The 12,488-nt window shown below is 38.4% G+C and overlaps 2 pseudogenes; both read left to right on the top strand.

Moving 5' to 3' along the window:
* Nucleotides 1-657: 657 nt before the first annotated feature.
* On the top strand, nucleotides 658-1,208 carry LOC117072010 (annotated as a pseudogene).
* Nucleotides 1,209-11,324: 10,116 nt separating this feature from the next.
* LOC117072357 lies at nucleotides 11,325-12,156 on the top strand (annotated as a pseudogene).
* The last annotated feature ends 332 nt before the right edge of the window (nucleotides 12,157-12,488 follow it).

Genomic DNA, 12,488 nt, shown 5'->3' with positions numbered 1-12,488 from the left:
ATTGTTTTACTTCAAAGCCAAGTTCAATTCTGCATTCTGAAAACGAAGGAATGCAAGGTACACACAAGGTAGATAACTGGGGACAAAGATGTGAGACACCATAGCCTCTAGATGTAAGATATTCCTTAGGAAACATTGCAACATGGATGAAGCCAGCCTCCTGGCACCCTCCAGAGTGTGCACAACCAACCGGCAGTCTTGTCCTTGATTCACTCAGTCGTGGGTTTTACTAGAACAAGACTAGAGTCCATTTTAATGTATGCTAAAAGATATAAGAGAGGCATTCAATGCAAATATTAACCTGGACTAGTGTTTAATGCCTGTCTCCAATGCATTCTTCCCACCGAAAATCTGTCGGTAATTTTAGAGGGAACTTATGGGAATCATTTTAACCCAGCAAATAAATAAAAAGACTTGCTGCCTGTAGTTTATTGTGACAGTCCGGGCTTCCCTGTACAGTGAGATAGATGTGCACTGCTCAACCCCAGGCACTCTTTAGAGCTGTGTACTACACAATCCGTAAAAGCAAACATGGCTGCCCTGGGGACAGAAAAAAATAAAAACAAAGGGGATTCAGACAAGGTACCTACAGTCAAGAATTTACCATTTAATATAAAAATAAGTAGCTAAAACATACATCTAGGAGAAACTCTCAAATTTCTATGACCAGCTTTGCAGAGGCTACTGTCACCAGGAGTCCTGGTACTATCAGCCATGAATAACCCCACCATGTTCTTCGACGTTGCTGTCGGCAGCGAGCCCTTGGACCACGTCTCCTGTGAGCTGTTTGCAGAAAAGATTCCAAAGACAGCAGAAAACATTTGTGCCCTGAGCACTGAAGAGAAAGGATTTGGTTATAAGGGTCCCTGCTTTCACAGAATTATTCCAGGGTTTATGTGTCAGGGTGGTGACTTCACACACTGTAATGGCACTGGTGGCAAGTCCATCTACGGGGAGAAATTTGAAAATGAGAACATTATCCTAAAGCATACAGGTCCTGGTATCTTGTCCATGGCAAATTCTGGACACAATACAAACTATTCCCAGTTTTTCATCTGCATTGCCAAGACGGGGCGGTTGGATGGCAATCATGTAGTCTTGATAAGGTGAAAGAAGGCATGAATATTGTGGAGGCCATGGAGCTCTTTGGATCCAGGAATGGCAAGACCAGCAAGAAGACCACCATAGATGACTGTGGACAGCTCTGATAAGTTTGACTTGTGTTTTACCTTAACCACCAGACCATTCCTTCTATAGTTCAGGAGAGCACCCCTCCACCCCATTTGCTGGAAGAGTATCCTAGAATCTTTGTGCTTCCACTGCAGTTCCCTTTGGGTTCCATGTTTTCTTCGTCCCCTTCCATACCTAGCTGGCTTGCAGAGTTAGGTTTATGATTATGAAATAAAAACTAATTAACTATTGTCTGTCCTTGTTTGGGTTAGGGCATTGATGTAGGCCTTACTTGAAACAGAAACAGGTTACTTCTGAAACATCACTTACATGCTTGCTTAATTCTACATAGTACTTAGTTTTTTTTACTTTAGACCCAGGAAGTCTCAATGTTATTTGTTGAGTGGAATATTGAAAATGTAGGCAGGGGCTGGGCATGGTGGCTCACAACCTGTAATCCCAACGCTTTGGGAATCTGAGGCAGAAGATCACTTGAGGATAGGAGTCGCTATCAGCCTAAGCAACATAGTGAGACCCTGTCTCTACAAAAAATAATTAGCCCGGCCTGGTGGTTCATGCCTGTAGGCCTAGCTAATCAGGAGGCTGATATGATAGGATTGCTTGAGCCCAGGAATTAAGGCTGTGGTGAGCTATGATCATGCCACTGCACTCCATCCTAGGTGGCAGAGTGAGACTCTGTCTCTTAAAGATAGGCAGGGGCAGGAAAAGCAAGGAGCCAGAAATTAGAGGTTGGACCAGTCTCAATGAATTCATGCATTTAGAGGTGTTCTTCAAGGTGACTAGTGTCACAAACTGAGAAATCTGCTGTGACTCATTTTCTGTAACAAAGCTAAACTTGAACACTGCTGGTATTCCTTGAGGGAAGGATATTGGGCTTTAGGCTCTATGGGGAAGGGTCCTGGGCCCTTTGAGTTATTTGAGTTGGAGGATGTAGGTCAAGTTTATACATCTTCTAATTATGGTGGAATTCCTAGGTAGAGTCTGAAAAGCCAGGTGCTGTAGTCAGTCTCCCTGCGGAGGATTAAGGCCCAGACCACATGCAGTGACTAGTTACTGCTTCTAGCATATAGAGCCTCTCTCTAACTTTGGTCATGGAGACTTTAAGTTCTTGCCAACCTGCCAAATCTGAGCCATAAGATCTGGTCAAAGTGATTCCCTTCCCTTAATTGAGGACTTCGTTTCTCATGATATTGAATGTACAGTGCTGGCAAGTAGATGTATAGGCTGAAATATACATATCAGAGGACAATCTAAGCTGAGAAAACGCCACCACTGCCCACCTTAATTGACCTTTAAGGTTCTTAACCCAGCAATCAAGTTTGCCTATCCTGAAGATGTGAGATTTGATCACTTGGTGTGTTCTGCAAATTTTTGTTTTACTGTCTGCCTGGTTCCTTCTACATGAATTACTGATGCAACCCCCTCTAACACCACCACCACTTATTCATCTCAGTCTTGTATATTGTCTGGTTACATATCCCTGAGTGACATCATTCAATGTCTTAATGTACTTTAGCTCAGGCCTGAGCACAACATGGAAATAAATATTCTTTCATTATCAAAAAAAATGTTTTTAATGTCCGTGACCTCTGAAAATGAAAACCAGGAAGTTTAAGATCCATTTATCTTCATATAATGTGCATAAAAGTTATTTGGGGATTCCTGGACCATTTTCTAATATGATTTTAATTGGATATTTCACAATCCTGTTATTTTTTAATTGCCTGTTTGCTTAAAATTTATCACCTAGATCTTCATGACTATTTTTAGCTTTCTTGTGAATAATGAGATTATTGGGAGGAGCAAAAAACACATGCATATACTTTGTTAATAGGACAATACACACGTAGCAACCATGTGACAATTCCATTATTCAATCTTTTTAAAAAGAAAAAAGCTGACTTTGTTTTTGTATATCTTTTTCTAATTCAATCTAATGATGATCAATTTAAATTTCTAGCCTACAGGCATACAAATTTTGAAACAACAAATATTAGGACTTTGAAAGCTGTCAGTTCATTATGATCATAAACTTATTTTTAAAACTTTTTATTCTTAAAAACATTTTATTCTGAAATATTTTTTCTTAAATACTTTTATTCTTAAAATATCATATGTCCCTACCTCACACCATATGCAAAGATTAACACAACATGAATCGTAGATCTACAAATAAGAATTAAAACAATACAACCTTCCTAGAAAAAACATAGACATAAATCTTCATAACTTTGGATTAGCAATAGTTTCTTAGATGTGATCCCAAAAGCACAAACGACAAAATAAAAAATAAATTAATTAGACTTTATTAAAATTAAAAACTTTTGTGCTTCAGAAAACATCATTAAGAAAATAAAAAGACAACTCACAGAATGGGAGAACATATTTTGAATCATATGTTTGATAAGGTACTTGTCTCCAGAATATATAAAAACCTCTTAAAACTCAGCAATGAAAGGACAAATAACTCAACTAAAAAATGGGCAAAGAATTTGAATAGACATTCCTCCAAAGAAGATACACAATTTGGCCAATAAGCACATGAAAAGATGCTCAATATCATTAGTCATTAGGAAAATGCAAATCAAAACTACGGTGAAATTTCATGTACATTAGGATGGCTATAATAAAAAAGGTGGACAATAACAAGTCTCAGTAAAGATATGAAAAAGTTGGAATGTTCATGCATTGCTAGTGAGATTGTGAAATAGTACAGCCACTTGGGAAAACAGGCTGGCAGTTTCTCAGAAAAGTTCCTCACAAGATTAAATGTAGTTCCCAAATGACCCATTCCAGTTCTAGGTATATTCCCAAGAGAATTGAAAACATATTTCCACACAAAAAACTTGTATGCAAATGTCCACAGCAGCATTATTTATGATAGCTAAGACATGAAAACAATGTGCATGTCTACCAACTGATGAATGGATAAACAAAATGTAACCTACCTATATAAAAGAATATTAATTGAAGTTTTGATACATGCTACAACAGGGATGAACCTTGTAGACATTGTGTTAAATGCAAGAAGTCAGACACAAAGAGCTACATATTACATGATTCCACTTCCATAAGATGTCCAGTACAGGCAAATCTGTGGAGACACAAAACAGAATGAGTGACTGCCAGAGACTACAGAGACACAAGAAGGAAAAATCACTGCTGGTAGGTACCTTTTTGAGGTGATGAAAATGTTCTGTAATTAAGTAGTGATGACAATTCAACACGTGAATGTATTTTTTAAAACCCACTGAATTATGTACTTTAAAAGAATGAATTTTATGTTAGGTGAGTAGTATTTCAATAAAGCTGTTATTTTTTTAAACTATGTATACGTTTCAGAAAAAGAAAAACCAGAATGGGAAAAATTTACTCCAATTCCAGCACTACAAAATTTATTTTCTAAAAGAAATATTTTTCTTTTATAAAAATGAAACAACTGAAGAGACTGTGTAATTTGTCAATTTATAGTACAAAAATGATCTGGTAACTCCACAAACCACTCAAGTAAACTGTACATGGAAATGTTGCATCCAGTAGACCCTAAGGGTCCTTGCCCCAGACTTCAGCACACATTAAAATGAAGCTTCCTAGCCCAGGCACGGTGGCTCACGCCTGTAATCCTAGCACTTTCCAAGGCCGAGGTGGGCAGATCACAAAGTCAAGAGATCGAGACCATGCTGGCCAATATGATGAAACCCCGTCTCTACTAAAAATACAAAAATTAGCTGGGTGTGGTGGCACACACCTGTGGTCCTAGCTACTGGGGAGGCTGAGGCAGGAGAATCACTTAAACTCAGGAGGTGGAGGTTTCAATGAGCCGAGATCGTGTCACTGCACTCCAGCCTGATGACAGAGTGAGATTCTGTCTCAAAAAAAAAAAAAAGAAGAAGACGCTTCCCCAAAAATGCACTTACACACTGAAAGATCAAGGAGTAAAGAGTCATGATATCTACAGTTTATTCTCATATTCCTCAGCAATAACAACAACATTAATAAATATCAGTATGTATATATAGAGAAAATAAATATGGCAATAGTAACTAGTGAATCTGGGTTATGGGTATACAGTAATTCATTACATTATTCATGCAGACTTTCTCTAAATTTGAGTTTTGCTTTTAAGATAAAAAGTGCAAAAAGTAATAAGGTGGATTATATACAGTGACTCTCATTTGAGGGAGCCTAAAGCAGGGTCTCTCGAATTTACTATGTGTATCCACCTGTTACCTGAGAAATTAAGTAGGGAGGTGGCAAGGGGCAGTAAAAGGAGGGTCCATGCCAATATCATCTTCCCATTCCTGGTTTCTGATGTGCTTTTCTTGGTGATTAGTGGCATTTGAAGAAGAAAACTTATCTCACCCTAGCTAGTAACTTAGGAGGGGCCCAGTCCTTACTCTCCAACGTTTAAGGCACCAATCTGGAGTACTGTCATATGTGCTTGCATTCAAGTTTCTTCTCTTGTTCCTTTATTCCAAAATTATGTTTTAAGCAGTTAATCTAAGTTATAAAAAATTTATTCCTATATACATAAGAAAAAAACTGAAAGGATACCCACTAAACTGGCAGGGGAGAAGGGGTGAAGAGAGGTGAAAAAGGGATTTCTACTTTTTACTTCAAGTATTTACACATCGTGTGTTGTTTTTATGTGCTTCAACATTCATCATGAACATGAACTAGTTTTATAATATTTTTGAACCTGATTCTCTGGCAAATCGTTTTATAAATTTTTTTAAAAATGACTGCTCAAGTGGGATGGAATTTTACAATCTCTATTAATTTACTTTAAAGTATTTCAACAAAGCGAAATATTAGCTACATGTGGCCAAATCTTGGTAACTATTCAATCTGGATGAGGGATATATGGCCATATTGTACTCTCTATGTATATTTTAATTTTTTCTACTGAATATTACTTAAAGGACCATTGTAAAAAGATGTTTAAAAGCAGGAGAATTAAGAGAATAAAAGTTGAAGTCATCCACAAAATTATATGAACAATAATTTTGCTTTTTTTTTTTTGAGACAAGGTCTTGCTCTGTTGCCCAGGCTGGAGTGCAGTGGCACAATCACAGCTCACTGCAGGCTCAACTTCCCAGGCTCAAGTGATCCTCCCACTTCAGCCTCCTGAGTAGCTGGGACTATAGGTGCGCACCATCACACTTGGCTAATTTTTAAATTTTTGGTAGAAATGGGGTCTCACTATGTTGCCCAGGCTGGTCTCAAACTCTTGAGCTCAAGCAATCCTCCTGCCTTGGCCTCCCAAAGGGCTGGGATTTTGGCATGAGCCACCATGCCCAGCCTTGCTGTCTATTTTTGAAAAGCATTTAAGCGTATTGGAAAATGCTTATTCAATACCAAGCAGTGACAAAGTTTCTGTAAAGGACCAGATGGTAAATATTTTAGGCTTTATAGTGCTATAGTGATATGGTCTGGCTCTGTGTCCGCACCCAAATCTCATCTTCAATTGTAATCCGAATTGTAATCCCCACATGTTGGGGGAGGGACCTCATGGGAGGTGACTGAATCATGGGGGCGTTTCCCCCATGCTGTTCTCCTGATAGTGAGTTCTCACAAGATCAGATGGTTTTGTGAGGGGCTTTCCCCCTTTGCTCTTTACCCCCTTTACCTCATTCTTCTCTCTCCTGCCACCTTGTGAAGAAGGACATGTTTGCCTCCCCTTCTGCTATGATTTTAAGTTTCCTGAAGCCTCCCCAGCCCTGTGGAACTGTGAGTCAATTAAACTTCTTTCCTTTATAAATTACTCAGGTATGTCCTTACAGCAGAGAATGTAAGAATGGACTAATACATACAGTCTCTACCACAACTGCTTAATTCTTCCACTGTGCTGCAAAAGCAGCCCCAGAAAATATATAAATGAATACACATGACTGTGTTCCAATAAAACTTTATTGATGGGAACGGAAATTTGAATTTTATGTAATTTTCACATGTCAGGAAATGTCATTTTTTTTTCAACCATTTAAAACTGTGAAACCATTCTCAGCTTACAGGCAATACAGGCCCACAGAATGTGGACTGGATTTGGTCCACAAGCCATATTTTACCAGCCTCTGCTCCCATCTGAAAACACGTATCATTTATACAATGCAAAAGTGTATATTTAATTTTTCTCTATCAAAAAATATGAAGAGGAGTTAAACCCTTAAATAGTAATTATCTCTGGGTGATGGGGTTATAGATGATTTTTATTTTCCTCATTACATTTTTCAACGATTTCCAAATATCTTAAAATAAATATATTTCTGATAAATAATGTTTTTAAAAGAATCCTTTCATTATCTTCAAAAAGAGACAGGAAGACAAAACATGGAGATTAGGAGATTGCCCATCTGTCTTGAATGTCTTCTGGAGTCCAGATTGGATTAAATAACTTCTGAGGATTTCCTTCCTGTTTTGTGATTCTGTCTCCTCACACAATCAAATGCCTGTAACATAATTCTCTTTAATTTGGAAAGCAATCCTCTCTCTTGATTCTCTCTGAAAGTAAATTTCCGAAATTAAGTCCGTAGGCTGAGGGACCCCCTTTGCCATCTGGGCAAATGTAATTAGCAACCCCGTCTGGTGTTCAGGGAACCAGGCAGCCACGCTCTTCTCAAACCAGCCTGGAAATGCAAAACGCAGTAGCATTAAATACACACACCCCCAGAGGAAGGAGGAAGGCCACAAGGGGGCAGAGAATCTGCAACCCAAAGAAAAAGCAGGTTTGGCCCCAAATAGAACATACTCTATTGTAAATTGCCCAATTATCTAAATGTCTTTCAGAAACCAAATTAAGAATGCTATAAGACTTCAATTTGTTCACATAAAATGGTAATTCACAAAATTGAGCGTGCCTTTTTCTTGGAGCCTAGATAACTAGGGTCTTTCAAAAAGGTCGAAGCAGATTGTGGGGGTTTTTTTGTTTGTTTTTTGTTTTTTCTATGGTAAAGGATTGGGAAAATTTATACATTTTTCTTGTCAAATGGAGATTTTTTTTTCTAGCTCACAAGCAACCATTGCTTTACAAAAATAGTCTGTTTTATTTTTTCCTATATAGTAAAACACAACCAAATCAAATTTGAAGGGGGAATTTCCTGTTTCTTATAATTCCCTCATAAAAGATTCAGGATTCAAGTAGAAAAGTATCAAGGATATGGACAAAGGAATCTCCACTAAATCTGTTTAACCATGTAAGTCACTCTAGTAAAATAGCTAACATTGTCTCCTAATTCACACATTTAAAAGTAATATAAAAGAGTTAACTTTTGCCTTTTCCAAGTAGCAAATAATGAAGAATAACAAATAATAATTGTACCTACCATTTATTCAGCACTAACTGCTCAAGAAAATACATTTCATATACATTTTAATAATCACCACTGCCCTAGGTGTAGATAATATTATTACTCCATTTTTCTAAGTGCAAAAATTCATCTGCTCATCTCTCACCTGGACATTCCTGACTCAGACCTATTAATATGCACACCTGCTGTCTTCAATTTTCCCACTAAAAGAGAGGCAACCTATGCAAGCATTCTTAGATTAATAAACATAACTCTTCATAAATATGAACAGACAACCTAGGATCACAAGAACAAAACACTCTTGGTCTTATTTCTACCTCTATTTTTCTCCTTTCCTTCACAGAAAAACTCCTCAAAAGATTCTATACTTTCTGTCTCCAATTTCTGTCTCTCATTTCTTTAACTTTTTAAATTTCTAATTATGATAAATACACATGACATAAAACATACCATCTTTTTAGTGTACAATTCAGTAGTGCCAAGTATACTCACATTATTTTGCAGCCAATCTCCAGAGCTTTTTCTTCTTGCAAAACTGAAACCCTTACACTCATTAAACAACTCCTCATTCCAACATTCTACTTTCTGTCTCTATGAATTTGACTGCTCGAGGTACCTCATATGAGTGGAATCTTACCATATTTATAATTTTGTGACTGGCTTATTTTACTTAGGATAATGTCCTAAAGTTCTATCTGTGTTGTAGAATATGTCAGAATTTCCTTCCTTTTTAAGGCTGAATAGTGTTTCATTGTAGGTATATACCACATTTTGCATATCCATTCACTCATTGGTAGACATTCAGGTTCTTTCTAGCTTTTGACTATTATGAACAATGCTGCCAAAAACATGGGTGTACCTCATTCTCTGTTGAATCCACTCTGATCAGGTTTTCATCCCCATGACTCCTCTAAGACTACTCTTATCAAGGTCCCAAATATCATTGATGTCACTAAATCCATTGAATGTTTCTTAGTCTTCATATTGTCACAGAATCTTTGGGGTGTTGCTTTTCTGGCCAGAAACCTCTGTGGTTTGCCTTTTCTGGCAAACCAAAACCTTTGCCCAAGTTTTGCTCAGGCCCGCTGGACTCATTCTACCCACTCAGCCTGGCAGGTTGCCCTTGACTCATGGTACCAGCATGGATCCCACACCTGCCAAGGGAGACTGCGTGGAGCGGTAAGCAGTGTGTAAGTGGGTATGGGGTCTGGCCACCACACAGTCAGACGTGCCAGGTGCTGCAGCGGAGCGGGCAGCTCCAGGTGCCAGTACCGGTACCAGCTCTCTGTAAGGCTGTGACTAGACCAGGTGCACTGCAAGCAGCTTCCACAGCTGGCAGCAGGGAACACGGTGGCACCCTGAAGCTTGGAGATGCCAGGAACCTCAGGGACCCAAATACCGCTGCTATCAATATTACTTGGCCTGTCATCAACATTTGACATTCCTTGATTCACTTGCCTCACTTGGATTGCAGGACACCACAGCTGTCTGGTTTTTCCCCTACTTTCCTAGTTGGTCTTTCTTGGTCCTTTTTCTGTTTCCTTCTCATTTTCTTGATTTCTAAGCTTTAGAGACTTCCTGGGTTTAGACTTTAGACCTCTTCTCTTTCATATTTTCTGCCTAGTAATCACATTCAATCTTACTGCTTTAAGTACCATTTCTATGCCGACACTCCCAAATTTATATCTCTATCCTAGATCTCTACCAGAACTCCAGACTCATATATGAAACCACCTACTGGCCGTCCCCAAACGGATGACTAATAGCATCAAAAATTAACATGTCTAAAACTGAGCTCTTGACTTCCTCTTTTCATTTCACAAACCTCTCTGCCCATAAGCCTCCTTCATCTCAGTTCCCGGCAGTTCCATCCTTCCAGTTGCTCCGGCCCTTTTGGAGTTATTCTGAACTCTTCCATTTCTCTCACACTCCCCATCTAACCCTAAAAATCCTGTTGGTTCCACCTTAAAACTTAAAACTATAGATGTAGAAAAATGTGATCACTTCTCACCATCTCCGTCGCCCCTACCATGCTTCAAGCCAATTCATGTCTTGTCAGTATTACTGAAATAGGTTCCAAGAACATGCGCTGATTCCACATGTACCTCCTTGACATCTATTCTCAACACAGAAGCCAAAATGAATCTGTTAAAACATAAGCTAAAGTGGTCATTTCTCTGGACAAAATCCTCCAGTGGCTCCCCAACTCATTCAGAATGAAAGCCAAAGTCCTTATTTTGACCTACAAGACTCTATATAATCTGGTCCTCAATGCCTCTCTGGCCTCATCTCCCCATTGAGTCTGTTCCCCATTGCTCACCATCGTAGCCACTCTGCCCCTCACTGTCACCTGGAAGTCAAGAACCCACCGTAGGGTCTTCTCACCTACTATTTTCTCCATGTAATGTTCTCCCAAATATCTGCCTGTCTAGATTCTTCACTTGAGATGCCTACTCAAAATTCATCTAAATGAAGCCTTCTTGGCAATCCTATCCAACTTTTCAAACAAACAAAAAAACCCATAACCCAACACTTCACACTTGTATCCCACTTATTTAATCTATCCTTAAAATTTGTCATCATATAACATATATTTGACATATTTATCTTGTTTATTCTCTCTCTCTCTTCTTCTTCTTCATGTAAACTCCATGAAGGGGATTTTATCTACTTTGTTTACTTCTGTATGCCCGACATACAAACAAAGGCGAGAGAGACTATGCACTTCATATCTATTCACTGAATGAATAGAATAAATAATTGACTAGATAAAATATGAATTAGTAAACAAAGATCAACAAACGTCCTCCTTTTCCGGCTGGAACCATGGAAGGTGCAGAAGAGAAGAAGAAGGTTCCTGCTGTGCCAGAAACCCTTAAGAAAAAGTGAAGGAATTTCGCAGAGCTGAAAATCAAGCGCCTGAGAAAGAAGTTTGCCCAAAAGATGCTTCGAAAGGCAAGGAGGAAGCTTATTTATGAAAAAGCGAAGCACTATCACAAGGAATATAGGCAGATGTACAGAACTGAAATTCGAATGGCGAGGATGGCAAGAAAAGCTGGCAACTTCTATGTACCTGCTGAACCCAAATTGGCGTTTGTCATCAGGATCAGAGGTATCAATGGCATGAGTCCAAAGGTCCGAAAGGTATTGCAGCTTCTTCGCCTTCGTCAGATCTTCAATGGAACCTTTGTGAAGCTCAATAAGGCTTCGATTAACATGCTGAGGATTGTAGAGCCATATATTGCACGGGGGTACCCCAATCTGAAGTCAGTAAATGAGCTAATCTACAAGCATGGTTATGGCAAAATCAGTAAGAAGTGAATTGCTTTGACAGATAACGCTTTGATTGCTCCATCTCTTGATAAATATGGCATCATCTGCATGGAGGATCTGATTCATGAGATCTATACTGTTGGAAAACGCTTCAAAGAGGCAAATAACTTCCTGTGGCCCTTCAAATTATCTTTTCCATGAGGTGGAATGAAGAAAAAGACCACCCATTTTGTAGAAGGTGGAGATGCTGGCAACAGGGAGGACCAGATCAATAGGCTTATTAGGAGAATGAACTAAGGTGTCTACCATGATTATTTTTCGAGTCTCCTCAGCTTAATAAATAGTACCTGCTCTCAAAATGAAAAAAAAAAAAAAAAAAAAAAAAGATCAACAAACATGCAAGAAAGCAAGACACTATGAGTGAGAGTTCACAGAAACCACAAAAAAATCATTAGAACCCCTTCTCTAAAAGACCTCAGATATTGAAGTTATCAGCACAAAATATAACTATCTGGAAAGTTTTTTTAAATTAAAAATGAAGTATTTACAAATAAGCAAGGAAAAAACTATCAAAATGCCCAATCAGATTCATAAAATAATCAGATTAGATTTTTAGTAAAAACATAATAATTGTTGAAATGTTAAAACTGTGAATCAGTTAAACAGAAATTAGACATAGCTGAAGAGAGTATTAGTGACTTATTTTACACCATATAC

Source organism: Trachypithecus francoisi, unplaced genomic scaffold, assembly GCF_009764315.1.
Source record: "Trachypithecus francoisi isolate TF-2019V2 unplaced genomic scaffold, Tfra_2.0 Lachesis_group4, whole genome shotgun sequence".
NCBI classification, from domain to species: Eukaryota; Metazoa; Chordata; class Mammalia; order Primates; family Cercopithecidae; genus Trachypithecus; species Trachypithecus francoisi.
This window is presented reverse-complemented; position numbering and strand designations above follow the sequence as displayed.